The sequence below is a fragment of the Ovis canadensis genome, chromosome 7 (assembly GCF_042477335.2).
Source record: "Ovis canadensis isolate MfBH-ARS-UI-01 breed Bighorn chromosome 7, ARS-UI_OviCan_v2, whole genome shotgun sequence".
Classification (NCBI taxonomy): domain Eukaryota; kingdom Metazoa; phylum Chordata; class Mammalia; order Artiodactyla; family Bovidae; genus Ovis; species Ovis canadensis.
Genome location: NC_091251.1, coordinates 30,462,445 through 30,475,956, shown reverse-complemented (window position 1 = coordinate 30,475,956; position 13,512 = coordinate 30,462,445). Strand labels below are relative to the sequence as shown.

At 47.4% G+C, this 13,512-nt stretch overlaps 1 protein-coding gene across 3 annotated transcripts in view; it reads right to left on the bottom strand.

Moving 5' to 3' along the window:
• THSD4 (thrombospondin type 1 domain containing 4) overlaps positions 1-13,512 on the bottom strand; it is a 689,604-nt gene that overhangs the window by 648,192 nt on the left and 27,900 nt on the right. Inside the window, exon 3 of one of the 3 annotated variants that reach the window (XM_069595555.1) lies at positions 2,270-2,451. The exons of 1 other annotated variant lie outside the window; for it this stretch is intronic. The gene's annotated coding sequence lies outside the window, so the exon portion shown is untranslated. The remainder of the gene's footprint in view (positions 1-2,269; positions 2,452-13,512) is intronic. One more of the 3 variants, XM_069595554.1, reaches the window with a different exon arrangement.

Sequence of the window (13,512 nt, the reverse complement as noted above, 5' to 3'; positions counted from 1 at the left end):
GGACCTCAGAGCAGCCAGCAGGCCAGGCGCCCTCCTTCTGGCTGGAGAGCCGAGTCTGCACCCCACTGGAGGCGCCTGCCTCAAACCTGGGGCCCCTCTTCTGGCCCCAGCCGCAGCCTCAGCACAGCACTGCTAATTCTCCGGCAAAGGAAAGCTGGTGACCTGGGAGGGGAAACTGCTTTCTAACAGCCTTTGTTTTTGTTTCCATTTAAAAAGGTTAGTGACTTTACTGCATGTGGAAAGAACCAAAGTAACAGTTTCAAAGAGGCTCAGCATGTTTTGGAGCTGACCAAATATATAGAACTTTTGGGTGGGGAAGAAAAGAAAGGGACGAGAAGGAACAAAGTTTATCCCACATTCGCCACGCACCAGACATACCCCTTGAGGCTCCATTGTGCCTTCTCTTGGCTTCTGCAACAACCATTCCAGCCAGAAGCAAGTTCCAAACCCCTCACCATAGGCCATCAGACTGTCCAGAGGCAGGCAGAGGTTGCAAGACCCCAGCATGGTACACAACCATGAACAATGTTACGGGGTGCAATTAGAATCATGAGATGGAGCGATGCAACTATTAAGACACTGGTTGGATGCCTACATTTCAATCAATAAGATTTACATTTTAAAATTCATAAGAACAACTTGGCTACATTGGTATCAACCAGGCTCATAAATACCCACAATTGTTTGATAGACTCTGTGAACTTAGCTATGCTATTAGGAGCACTGGAATGTCTAGGAGTGATTTTGTTGACTACAGGGCTACTTTAACATTTATTCTTTTTATTTTTTTAACATTCACTCAGTTGAAGACAATGTTCACATATTATAGTCATCTAGACCAGGGGTCAGCAAACTCTGGCCAGTGGGCCAAACCTGTCCCAGTGCCTGGTCTTGTCACATTTTCAAATGGCTGAACAAATATCGAAGGGATACTACTTTACGATGTGAAAATTATATGCAATTCAAATTGCAGTGTCCATAACTAAGGCTTTACTGCCCATTCATTTATGTATCACCTATGGCTGCTTTTGTGCTCAAAAGGCAAAGCTGATTAGTTGCAACAAAGGCCCTACAGCCTGCAACTGGCCGTTTACAAAAAAAGCTTGCTGATCTCTGGTCTAGATGGGCTGTCAAACAGTGGTGCTGGACTGAAAACACACTGAGATGATGATGATAACAACCACCACCAGCAGTTGTTGAGGAAGCCAAACACCCATCCTGAGATACCAAGTGGGCTGTTTATGAGCAAGCCCTCTGCGCAGCACTGGTGATAAACAAGGCACTGTGAAAAGCCACGTTCAAGCCAAATTATGCACCAAGCACCCGTGAACACTCTGTACATCTATTTTACAGGAAAAACGTGGTCTAAATGATGAGAGATCTGAATTCTGTGAGGTTTTCAAGAACGTAGTCCTCCGGGTATGGAGCAAAGGGAACCCTCTTACACTCTTGGTGGGAATGTAAAAATTGATACAGCCACTAGGGAGAACAGTATGGAGGTTCCTTAAAAAACTAAAACTAGGACTATCCTATGATCCAGCAATTCCACTCCTGGGCATATATCCAGAGAAAACTATAATTCAAAAAGATACATGTATCCAGTGTTCACTACAGCACTATTCACAATGGCCAGGACATGGAAGCAACCTAAATGTCCACCAACAGAGGAATAGCTAAAGAAGATGCGATACATATATATAATGGAATATTCCTCAGCCATGAAAAGAAATTGCGCCACTTGCAGAGAAGTGGATGGAACCAGAGACGACCATACAGAGTAAAGTGAGTCAGAAAGAGAAAAACAAATACCATATATTAATGCATATACATGGAATCTAGAACAATGGTACAGATGACCCTATTTGCAAAGCAGAAATAGAGACAGACATAGAGAAGACATATATGGATACCAAGGTGAGGGCAGGGAAGATGAACTGGGAGGTTGGGATTGACATATACACACTGTTTACACTATATATAAAATTGACAACTAATGAGAGCCTACTGCATAGCACAGAGAACTCTACTCAATGCTCTGTAGTGACCTAAATGAGAAGGAAATCCAAAATAGGGGATATATATTAAAAAAAAGAAGAATGCAGCCCTCCCATAAAACAGGCTTCTGCATCTTCCTTCTCCCACACAGCTTCCCATCTGAGCATGCGGCACTTCAGTCCCTGTGACTTCCCACCTCTGTCACGCTGATGCCTTTCTCCTGGGCCCCCGCCTTCCTCCCGCATAGTAACGTTGGTCACAGGGATCTCCTCACCTGCCCCCTCCAAAGCTGTAAGGCAGGAACACCAGTTCCTTTCTCCTTAAGGTGGACAGATCGCCCAGAGCTGACAGCCTCGGCGCAGGCCTTGGTTTCGCGAGTGAATGAAGGCTGCACACACCACTCCTCTCTCTGGCGGCAGGCACGGGGATCATCAGTCTGTGTCAGAGACGAGGAAGCTGGAGTTTGAAGAGGTTAAGCTGTTCGTGGGCAGTAAGTGACAACGTCAGGACTAGAATCTGCACCATTTACAAACACAGGGTGCTACAACTGTGTGTGGTCGGGGCTCAGAATGTACTGGAAGCCGGGTGAATGGAGGCATGGCCAGGCCCACACAGAACCAGCAAAGCGTATTAACAATCCCAGAAGGCCTTCGCTATGCTTAGTGAAAGAGGCCAGTCACAAAAGACCAGCTGTCACATGGTGCCATTCACACGTGGACACCAAACGAACACTGACATAATTTCCCTGCATGGACTCGGAAAGTCCCAACCCGCAGCACCTCTTATATCCCTGGTAGCAGTGAGGTGTTGAGTTCCTCCAACGTGAGCCTGAAGAAAGAACAGGGCCTCGTAAGGAAAGGAAGAGGGAAGGCCAAAACAAGCACCCGCTCTGTTTCTGGGTTCTCCCACCTGGGCCTCCCAGCTGCCTGTTCTCTGAGGGCCCCTCAGCGGCATGAATGTTATTAGAACAGCTCCTGCTGTGGACCTAGTAATTACACGACCAGGAACTGAATGTCCGAAACGGAGCATGAGGCCAGAATAAAACAGCCCACTGGACATTCAGCTTGCTGCTGCTGCTGCTGCTAAGTCGCTTCAGTCGTGTCCAACTCTGTGCGACCCCATGGACTGCAGCCTACCAGGCTCCTCTGTCCATGGGATTTTCCAGGCAAGAGTACTGGAGTGGGGTGCCATTGCCTTCTCCTGTAACTGCATAGTGATACACCAGTTCAACTTCCTGCTATGGAGGAAAAACACCATTTAATGAGACATGAAGACAAAGCACAGACCTGACTAAGGGCACACACACTGTGGACCACAGCACGGCTATGACCAGAGCAAGTAGGGGGACGGGGGAAGGGAGATGGATGGGTAAACTTGGTAAGTACTAATTCTTTGATGAGGAAAAAACTACAAACAACCTAGACCCGTAAAGGAAGATGGAGAACGGCGAGAGGAGACCACGACGGGACAGAACGACGGGAGCAGTCATCAGGCTTAACAATGGGAACCCCAACTATGTCAAGAGAAATGTTAACATAAAAATCATACTGTGTGCAAAAAGGCATGCTTCAGTTAAAATACAGGCAAAGATCAAGGAGAAAACAATACGAGCATTTAGTGGACTATGCAGATATGTGGCGGTGGGGGTGCAAAGAGGAGAGAGGAGGAAGGAGGAGGAGGAGAAGGGAGGGATATTTGGCAGAGTTACATGAACAGTAAAACTCAAGTTAAAAAAATAACACAGTTGTGGAATTAAACAGCCTTTCTGGAAGACCAGTTTGATTATATGTAACAAATACTTTCAGAGTATTTTTATCTTTTGTACCAGAAGCAACACCATGCATTAACAGATGCACAAAAATGCACAAAAGAAGCCATTTTATTTACAAACAATATTGATAAACTGAAAACAACCAACATGTCCAAAATAGGGGCTGTTTAAGTCAGTCAGTTCAGTTCAGTCGCTCAGTCGTGTCCAACTCTTTGCGACCCCATGAATTGCAGCACGCCAGGCCTCCCTGTCCATCACCAACTCCAGGAGTTCACTCACTCATGTCCATCAAGTTGGTGGTGCCATCCAGCCATCTCATCCTTGGTCGTCCCCTTCTCCTCCTGCCCCCAATCCCTCCCAGCATCAGAGTCTTTTCCAATGAGTCAACTCTTCGCATGAGGTGGCCAAAGTACTGGAGCTTCAGCTTTAGCATCATTCCTGCCAAAGAACACCCAGGGTTGATCTCCTTCAGAATGGACTGGTTGGATCTCCTTGCAGTCCAAGGGACTCTCAAGAGTCTACTCCAACACCACAGTTCAAAAGCATCAATTCTTCGGCGCTCAGCCTTCTTCACAGCCCAACTCTCACATCCATACATGACCACAGGAAAAACCATAGTTTGACTAGATGGACCTTGGTAGGCAAAGTAATGTCTCTGCTTTTGAATATGCTATCTAGGTTGGTCATAACTTTCCTTCCAAGGAGTAAGCGTCTTTTAATTTCATGGCTGCAATCACCATCTGCAGTGATTTTGGAGCCCAAAAACATAAAGTCTGACACTGTTTCCACTGTTTCCCCATCTATTTGCCATGAAGTGATGGGACCAGATGCCATGATCTTCGTTTTCTGAATGTTGAGCTTTAAGCCAACTTTTTCTCTCTCCTCTTTCACTTTCATCAAGAGGCTTTTCAGTTCCTCTTCACTTTCTGCCATAAGGGTGGTGTCATCTGCATATCTGAGGTTATTGATATTTCCCCTGGCAATCTTGATTCCAGCTTGTGTTTCTTCCAGCCCAGCATTTCTCATGATGTACTCTGCATATAAGTTAAAAAAGCAGGGTGACAATATACAGCCTTGACATACTCCTTTTCCTATTTGGAATCAGTCTGTTGTTCCATGTCCATTTCTAACTGTTGCTTCCTGACCTGCATACAGATATCTCAGGAGGCAGGTCAGGTGGTCTGGTATTCCCATCTCTTTCAGAATTTTCCACAGTTTATTGTGATCCACACAGTCAAAGGCTTTGGCATAGTCAATAAAGCAGAAATAGATGTTTTTCTGGAACTCTCTAGCCTTTTCAGTGATCCAGCAGATGTTGGCAATTTGATCTCTGGTTCCTTTGCCTTTTCTAAAACCAGCTTGAACATCTGGAAGTTCACGGTTCACGTACTGCTGAAGCCTGGCTTGGAGAATTTTGAGCATTACTTTACTAGCATGTGAGATGAGTGCAATTGTGCGGTAGTTTGAGCATTCTTTGGCATTGCCTTTCTTTGGGATTGGGATGAAAACTGACCTTTCCCAGTCCTGTGGCCACTGCTAAGTTTTCCAAATTTGCTGGCACCTTGAGTGCAGCACTTTCACAGCATCATCTTTCAGGATTTGAAATAGCTCAATGGAATTCCATCACCTCCACTAGCTTTGTTCATAGTGATGCTTTCTAAGACCCGCTTGACTTCACATTCCAGGATGTCTGGCTCTAGGTGAGTGATCAGACCATCGTGATTATCTTGGTCGTAAAGATCTTTTTTATACGGTTCTTCTGTGTATTCTTGCCACCTCTTCTTAATATCTTCTGCTTCTGTTAGGTCCTCTGTTTAAGCAACCATTAATATTTTTAAAAGTACACTGCAACCATTGAAAAAATTATAGTTTGGAAGAACATTGAATATTTAGTACAAAAGGAAAATGTTTATGATGTGTTATTAAGTGAAAGGAGGAGTGAAGAAAACAATATGTTTAGTGTAATACCAATTTTATAAACTCTGTGTGTGTGTGTGTGTGTGTGTGTGTGTATGAGTGTGTGTTTAAAGAGAGAGACAGAGAGACTAGGAAGATACACATTCAAAATCCTGGTCATTATTGGTTGGGGAATTATGGGTGATTTTTTTCTGTGTGTGTATTTTCTGTATTTCCTAAGTTTTCTGTAATAAATATACCTTACCTACATTATTAGAAAAAAATAAAGCATTATATCTAGTAACTTAAAAGCACACCCCCAGGGGAGCCCCAGTGGTAAAGAAGCTGCCTGCCAATGTAGGAAACACAGGTTGGATCCCTGGTCCGGGAAGATCCCACATGCTTCGGGGCAACTAATCCCATGGGCCTCAACTACTGAAGCCCATGAACTCTAGGGCCACGTGCCACAACAACTGAGCTCATGTGTTACAACTATTTGCAACTATTGAAGCCCAGGAGCCTATAGCCCTGATCTGTGAGGAGAGAAGCCACCGCAGTGAGAAGCCCGTGTACTGCAGCAGGAAAAGAGCCCCGACCCCCGCAACTAGAGAAAAGCCCACAGTAGTGAACACCCAGCACCGCCGAAGTAAACAAAATTATTTCTATAAAGCAAATCAGCAGTGCCATCATCAGCACTTAGCACTGGGGTCCACCTGCAGTTAAAAGTAACCCAGCAGACCTCCACAGCACCAACATTAGGCAGACTGTGGCAAAGACAGCTCCAGAACCCTCTAGCCCACCTCTCCCAGGCAGGGGTCCATGGCACGCCCATGGCTTCTTTGGGGTGCATCTCAGTAAGTTTGGCCAAAGACACAAGCCAAGGGCAGCGTGAGTGCCTGGAGCAGAGACGCTGGGCATCCCTGCAATTCCCAGACATGGGAACCCAGCCAAGCCCCCACCCACCTCCGCCTCCCCACTCGGTTCCTTCACACCTGCCCCAGTAAAAAATGAGCACCGCTTTGCGCTACACCTGCAGTTGTAAGCCCGCCTCTTCTCTAAGCAAAATCACCTTACTTTTTACTTTTTAAGTGGTTACACAGCAGTGAAAAGGAATGGAGCACTGATACAAGCTTCAGCATGGATAAACCCTGAAAACATTCTTAGGGAAAGGAAGCAGTCACAGTAGACTGCGTTGGCCAAAAGGTTCCTCCACGTTTTTCCATAAGATGGGACGGGAAAACCCAAACAAACCTTCTGGCCAACCCAATATAAGATTCCATTTATATAAAATGTCCAGAATCCATGGAGACAGAAGGTAGATTCACGGTTTCCACAGGCTGGGAAAGGAAGGAGTGGGAAGTGACTTCTAATGAGTATGCAGTTTCTTTTAGAGGTGCTGAAAATATTCTGGAATTAGATCATGGTGATGGTGGCACAACTCTGTGAATAAAGACCACTGAACGTGTACTTTAAAATGGTGGATTTTACAGTATCTCAATGTTTAAAATTTTCAAGTGGGTTACAATTAGGCTTTCAAGTGGCTATACTTACATTTCTCAGCAGGTTATAATTACAGTGAGGTACTACCTGGCCCATTAGTTCTCCCCAGAGCACATAGTCTGGAGTCAGATGAGTTGGAATTCAAATATCATTCTGACATTCATTTGTTGCATGAGCCCCTGTAATTTCCTTAATCTCTCGGAGCCTCAGTTTGCTAGGCTATTGAACAAGAAGAATAACATTTAGCTCATGTGGATTGTTGAGAGGATTAAATAAGTGCATGCAGGTAAATCCCTGACATGGAGATCCATAAACAGCAGTTCCTTCTCCCTTCGCTGGCCAGAAGCTCCTTTAAACTTCAAGCAGAATAAAACCCTGGGCCTTGACTAAAACATCACCAAAGTCAAGCAGGACCTGAGTACGTGTCCGTTCTGGACAAGACACTAAATGGAGCTGGAGGCGAGGATGCCAGTGTATACTCTGTAATAAGACTTCAAAACTTGAAGACACAGCTCCACCCTCAAGGCTCACCTATTGGGTTGGCCAAAAAGTTCATTGGGTTTTCCTGTAAGATGCCATGGAAAAAGCCAAACAAACTTTTGGCCAACCCAGTATTGTTGTTGTTTAGTAGTTAAGTCGTGTCTGACTTTTTGCCAACCCAATATAACCAGCAATAAATTCTTCCCCGCCAAAGGCTTCATGTCCACTGCTGGGTTGGACCCTCTCAACCATTAGATAAGCATTGCTATTCTTAGCATCAATCAAGGGTGAGGCGACAGGAGCTCAGAGAAACCAGAAAATGGGCAGAGCTGTGACTTGCACCCAGATTAGACTGTCTCCACGGGTCCCAGTTTTGCTTTCAAGTCAGCTGCTGTCTTTACTCTCAGCCAGTTTTCTCTGGGCTATATGTGAACAGCAAGGCTGGCAGTGGGCAGTGCTGGTGTGGAAGGGCCGTGCCACCAGAGGATCAGGCAGGAGTCACTACCCGGTCCAGCAGCTCTGGCCGCTGAGCATGGAGGTGGGGCGGGGGCAGGGAGTAGAATGAAAAGGGCGGCTGGAGGCCAGGGAGCCAGCGGCAAAGGGAGGGGGGACCAGAATTCAAGGCATGTGAGGGTCAGAGGTCAAACAAGTGAGATCCATCACCCTAAGCAAATCTGAGAGGTGTGGAAGAGAAGCTGCTTACATCCTTCCCAGAAAGGGGAGAAAAAAGTGATGGGTAAGCTTCACATGGCACGTCCACGTGCCTGAGACTGCTGTAAGCTTTCTACATTCTCATGAATCTCACCCATGCATGGACTTCCCTGGTGGCTCAGACAGGAAAGAATCCGCCTGCAATGCGGGAGACCTGGGTTCCATCCCTGGGTTGGGAAGATCCCCTGGAGGAAGGCAAGGCAGACCACTCCAGTATTCCTGCCTGGAGAATCCCCACGGACAGAGGAGCCTGGCGGGCTACAATCCCTGGGGTCTCACAGAGTCGGACACGACTGAGCGACTAAGCGCAGCACAATCCTCACATGGCAGGTCCGCATGCCTAAGACTGCTGAAAGCTCTCTACATCCTCATGAATCTCGCCCATACTATGCATTATTATTAGGCCCATTTTACAGACAGGAAAACCACAGCACAAGAGGTGAAGGTTCAGGGCTCCCCAGCACGGCAGAGCCAAGGAACTCGGGGAGCTGGTTCCCACCCTCAGGGCCCCAGCGCTGCTTTCTGACCTGAGGAAGGAGGTGGACCCACAGCCAATGACCAGACTCTCTCCTCCATCCTCCTCAAAATAACAGGAGATCAGGGACACTGCATTACAGAAGGAATGGTCTGCCTGGCAACCACAAATTTGTAACTTGGTGATATGACTGAAAGGTTTCTGAGAAGGAAGCAGGTAGAGGAGCCTCCCTGCAGTCCACATACTCCATTTTCATAAGAAAGTAATCTGAGCCTCCGAGAAAAATGGTTAAGTCAAAGCCGTCGCTTGTCACACCCTGCCCCCCTCCCATGAGTCAGGTGGCCACATCCCTGCCGTAAATCAAAGGCCAGGCTCCCCTTTCATCAGATGCCTACAGATAATTCCCCTGAGATTTCCCTGCTGGGGCTCAGAGGGCCACAGCGTAAAGGGTTAACATCTCATTTCCTCTCATCTTTCAAGCCTTAATCCCCATCCTGAGCTGGGTGCATTCCAAGCCCACCTGGAGCAGGTCATGACGAGCCCCAGCCCACGACTGGCCCTTCATTTCCCCTGGCAGGAGATTAGATGGGGCACCCATTAATCACTCATTACTTGGGTCCTCGCTGCTGGCCAGCCCTCGGGCAGTCGGCCAGCTGGCTGGGAGGATTGCCCAGCCCAGGTCGTGGGCAGCTCGGTGCCACCCTTCTGGGACAACGGCCTTGTAAGCCGGGTTTCTGGACCACGCCCGAGAGTAGAGGGGCTAAGGTGGGAAGCTGCCAGGGTACCGTTCAGTGATCCGCTTAAGCAAGGCTCATAGGAGAAGACAGAGAGCACAGTATGTTCAGGGAAGCATTAGTTGCTCAGTCATGTCTGACTCTTTCTGACCCCAAGGACTATAGCCCACCAGGCTCCTCTGTCCATGAGATTCTCCAGACAAGAATACTGGAGTGGGTAGCCATTTCCTTCTCTAATGTTCTCGGAAAGATAAGGGAAAAAGAAAGAGAGATAAGCAGAAAGAGACCATTTTCTCGGGACAAGTAACCAGCAATAAAGAAAACTGCTGCCTACTTTCCTCTTCCTAGAGGAAACCAAAGGGAAAGTGGGAGGAGGGAACTGGAGAGGGGAGGGATGCTGAATGGATAATTAATTCCTTATCATCTCCATCACCATCATCATTATTATTACTGCACAGCTGGGCATGTTCATTTCCTGGATTTGAATATAAAGTTGTGATATTCAGCCCTTTAAACACAAACCCCCTGGACCCGAGGGGTCTGAGACTACATACTTTTTCTAATGCACGTACGTCCTGTCCTGCATGCTCAGTCGTGTACAACTCTTTGTGACCCCATGGACTATAGCTGGCCAGGCTCCTCTGTCCATGGGATTTTCCCAGGTGAGAATTCTGGAGTGGGTTGCCATTTTCTTCCCCAGGGGCTATTCCCAACCCAGGAACCGAACCCGAGTCTCTGGCATTTCCTGTGTTGACAGGCAGATTCTTTCTGAGCACCAACTGCCTGCCAAGCACTGACAGTTTCAGAGCAGTTAAACAGAATGAGAAGCGACACTGGGCACCCACGAGGGGCTGGACTTCTGCTGAACGCCATGTGTGCCTGTGCACCGGGCCCCACACGCACCCTCTGGGCTGTGGCCATCCATCGATACCGACAGGGAAACGACTGGAGGGCTGAGGGCACAAAACGAAGGCCTGTAGAATGAAGTGACCAGACTCCACTCGGGTACAGAGGAGGTCTGACTCACCACGCCCAGAGAGAGGGTGGGAGTGACTGGCCACCATGCTCGGCTCTATCTGGGGAGTCCCAGTCCACTGTGATTCCAGGCAACTTGGGGCTGCAAACCAGTCCACTCTGGTCCTTTTCCCTCAGCACTTGCTCTGGCCCAGAAATAAAGTCAGAGTGAGCCATCTTGATGGAGGCTAGGCTCACCTGTGGAGAAAGCAATGGCAACCCATTCTAGTACTCTTGCTTGGGAAATCCCATGGATGGAGGAGCCTGGTAGTCTGCAGTCCATGGGGTCACACACAGTCCGACACAACTGAGGTGACTTAACAGCAGCAGCAGCAGGCTCACCTGCCTTTATGGGGACGGGTAGGGAGCATGCTTTCAGGACTGAACTGAAGACCCCTTTGACCAAAGAGGGGCTCAGTTCCAGGGCTTACTCCTTAAAGTCAAGGTCAAGGCCTGTTAAAAAGGACCGTGCTATGTGGGATCCTGAGGCTTATTCGCCCACCACCAGTAATTAGAACCTCCTTTGTAAAGGCAGCCTAGGGCAGTGATCCTCAAACCTGAGTATGCAGAACTACCTAAGGCCACCTTTACAATGCCCATCCCAGGCCCTGCCTCCATTCTGGAATCTGAGTTTTTCCCACCAGATCTTAATTCTGATTCAGGTGTTCTGAAAACAGTCTTTTCGGGGAACAGGGATATAGCAAGAAGAGCACCAGACTGAGAAAGCTAGGTTCTAAGACTTAGATTCAAAACCTGAGTGGTTGACCTCAGGAAAGGAAGCGGAGTTTCCTCAAGTGTGGATGATACTGTTGGTGTCACAGGTTGCTGGGAGGATGAAAGCATCAGGCCCAGGACACACAGGCTCATTAAACTTGACCTGAACGAGTTCATCAGGCCAGCAAGGCTCCAGAAACTGGAGAAGTCAGTTTTGACGGGTTGGGGAAAGAAGAGAAGGCAAATCAGACCCAAAGATGAGAAGTAGGCCAGCATCAGTTGCACAGGTCAGACAGAGGGGGGTAAAGAGGGGTGATCCTGAAACAACCCAAGTGTCAGCAATGCAACGTAAAGGCGCAGCCTCACACTGCAGCTCCCCTCCCAGTGCCAATCTGCACCGCACGTTAGCTACCAGCGCAACACGTTTCATCCATTATCTTCAAAGAGAAGCCACTTAATAAACATATATGTAAATAAATGTCACAACTCTGCAGACACACAAAAAGAAAGATCAAAGGTGGGGAAAGTGGAGAGAAGAAGAGAGGAGGGAAAAGTAGGATGGAAGGTCATAGCGAGTCACATTCTCAAGTTCGCTGGTGCTGGCAGTGTGCTGGGACTGTGTCCCACAGCCTGAGAGAGGTCCTCAGAGCAGGAGCTGCTCTGGAGAAACTTCGAAGTGGCTGAGGAGATGAGGCATGCCCATTAGAACATGTCTAGGCTGAATACAGAGTCAGTGCAAAGAGTGTAAAGGAACACCTAAGATAGGCTGGGACCCACTTCCTGGAGAAATTTAGCCCAGCAGAGAGGAAATCTGAACTTCTGAGCTAGGATTAGGAGGCATATAAGACCACAGTAAAAACACCAGGTAAATGGAATGAAGGACTTCAGGCAGGAAAGAGTTGAGCTGCTCTTGGATCAAAAATGTAGACTCAAATTAAGGCAGAAGTCCCTGGGTCGGGAAGATCTCCTGGAGAAGGGAATGACTACCTACCCGGGTATTCTTGCCTGGAGAATTCCGTGAACAGAGGATACAGCCTATGTGGCTGCAAAGAGCTGGACGCGACTGAGTGACTAACACTTTGAAACCCCTAGACGAAGAACGGCCATGATACCCCCACGTCCACACCAGTGCTTTCACACCTCTGGATCTTTGCTCAAGCTCTTCCCTCTGCCTAGCATGCTTTCCCTCCTCTCTTCCCATCTCCTTGAACTGCTCCCCATGTTTCAAAGCCCAGGTGAAATTTCCCCAGCTCTTCTCATACAGGAAAATGCTTCTCCCTCATCTGTGTCTCCTTTATGTCTTGCACACCCTAATGATTAGCTTTGGTTTGTGGTTCTCCACATCTCTTTCTCTCTTGGGTGGCTGTATATTATCTGTTAGCCTGTTAACAATTCAAGGGCAAGGATATTGTCTTGTTATTAATTTAAGCCCCAGCACATAGTAACAGTCCTTGGCACACAGCAGATGCCCAAAAATATTGGCTGGAGAAGATTTAAAGAGAAGTAAATACTGGGAAGCCATTGTGATTTCTTGAAAGGAGTGATGTGGCGAAATCAGAATTTGAGGAATATTAATCTGTCAGCATGAAAGATGATGAATTAAAATGAAGAAAGGGACTCGTGGCCGGGAGTCAAGAGGGGAGACTATTACTGCAATGTGGACGTGGTTTATGAAGAAGGCAGAGGGAACAGAGACAGGAAAATAATTTCCTGGGATATCACAAAAGAATGTGGAAGGGACTTGGTAATGAATTAGCTACAAATGAGGGGGATGGGATGGGGAGTTTTGTGCTCTCAAAAATAGACTCACAGCCAACTTGGAAAAAGGTGGTACCATGGAGAGAATGTGGGAGGATGGGCAATCAATATCTAGGCACTCTTTAGGGTAATGTGATTACAATCACAATAAGCACTTCTGGGTCAAAAATAACAACACTTCAAATCAAAATATCCAATCCTGATCTTATTCCCAAAATTTATCTGTATTTTATTTTTTCTTAACAATGAACTGGAACCACTTCTTCATGGGAGACTGAAATGAAGATAAGACCAAGCTGACACCCTGCTGGGTGCTGGGCACAGAGATCACACAGGTTCAGCTGACTAACTCTGCCCACAAGAGGCCACACCAGCTGCTTGTTCAGTGAGGGCTCCAGTATTTTGGTCACCCAAACTCACTTCCGGGACCTCTGGGAAATCCCTGTTCCAGCCCTGCAGAAGTT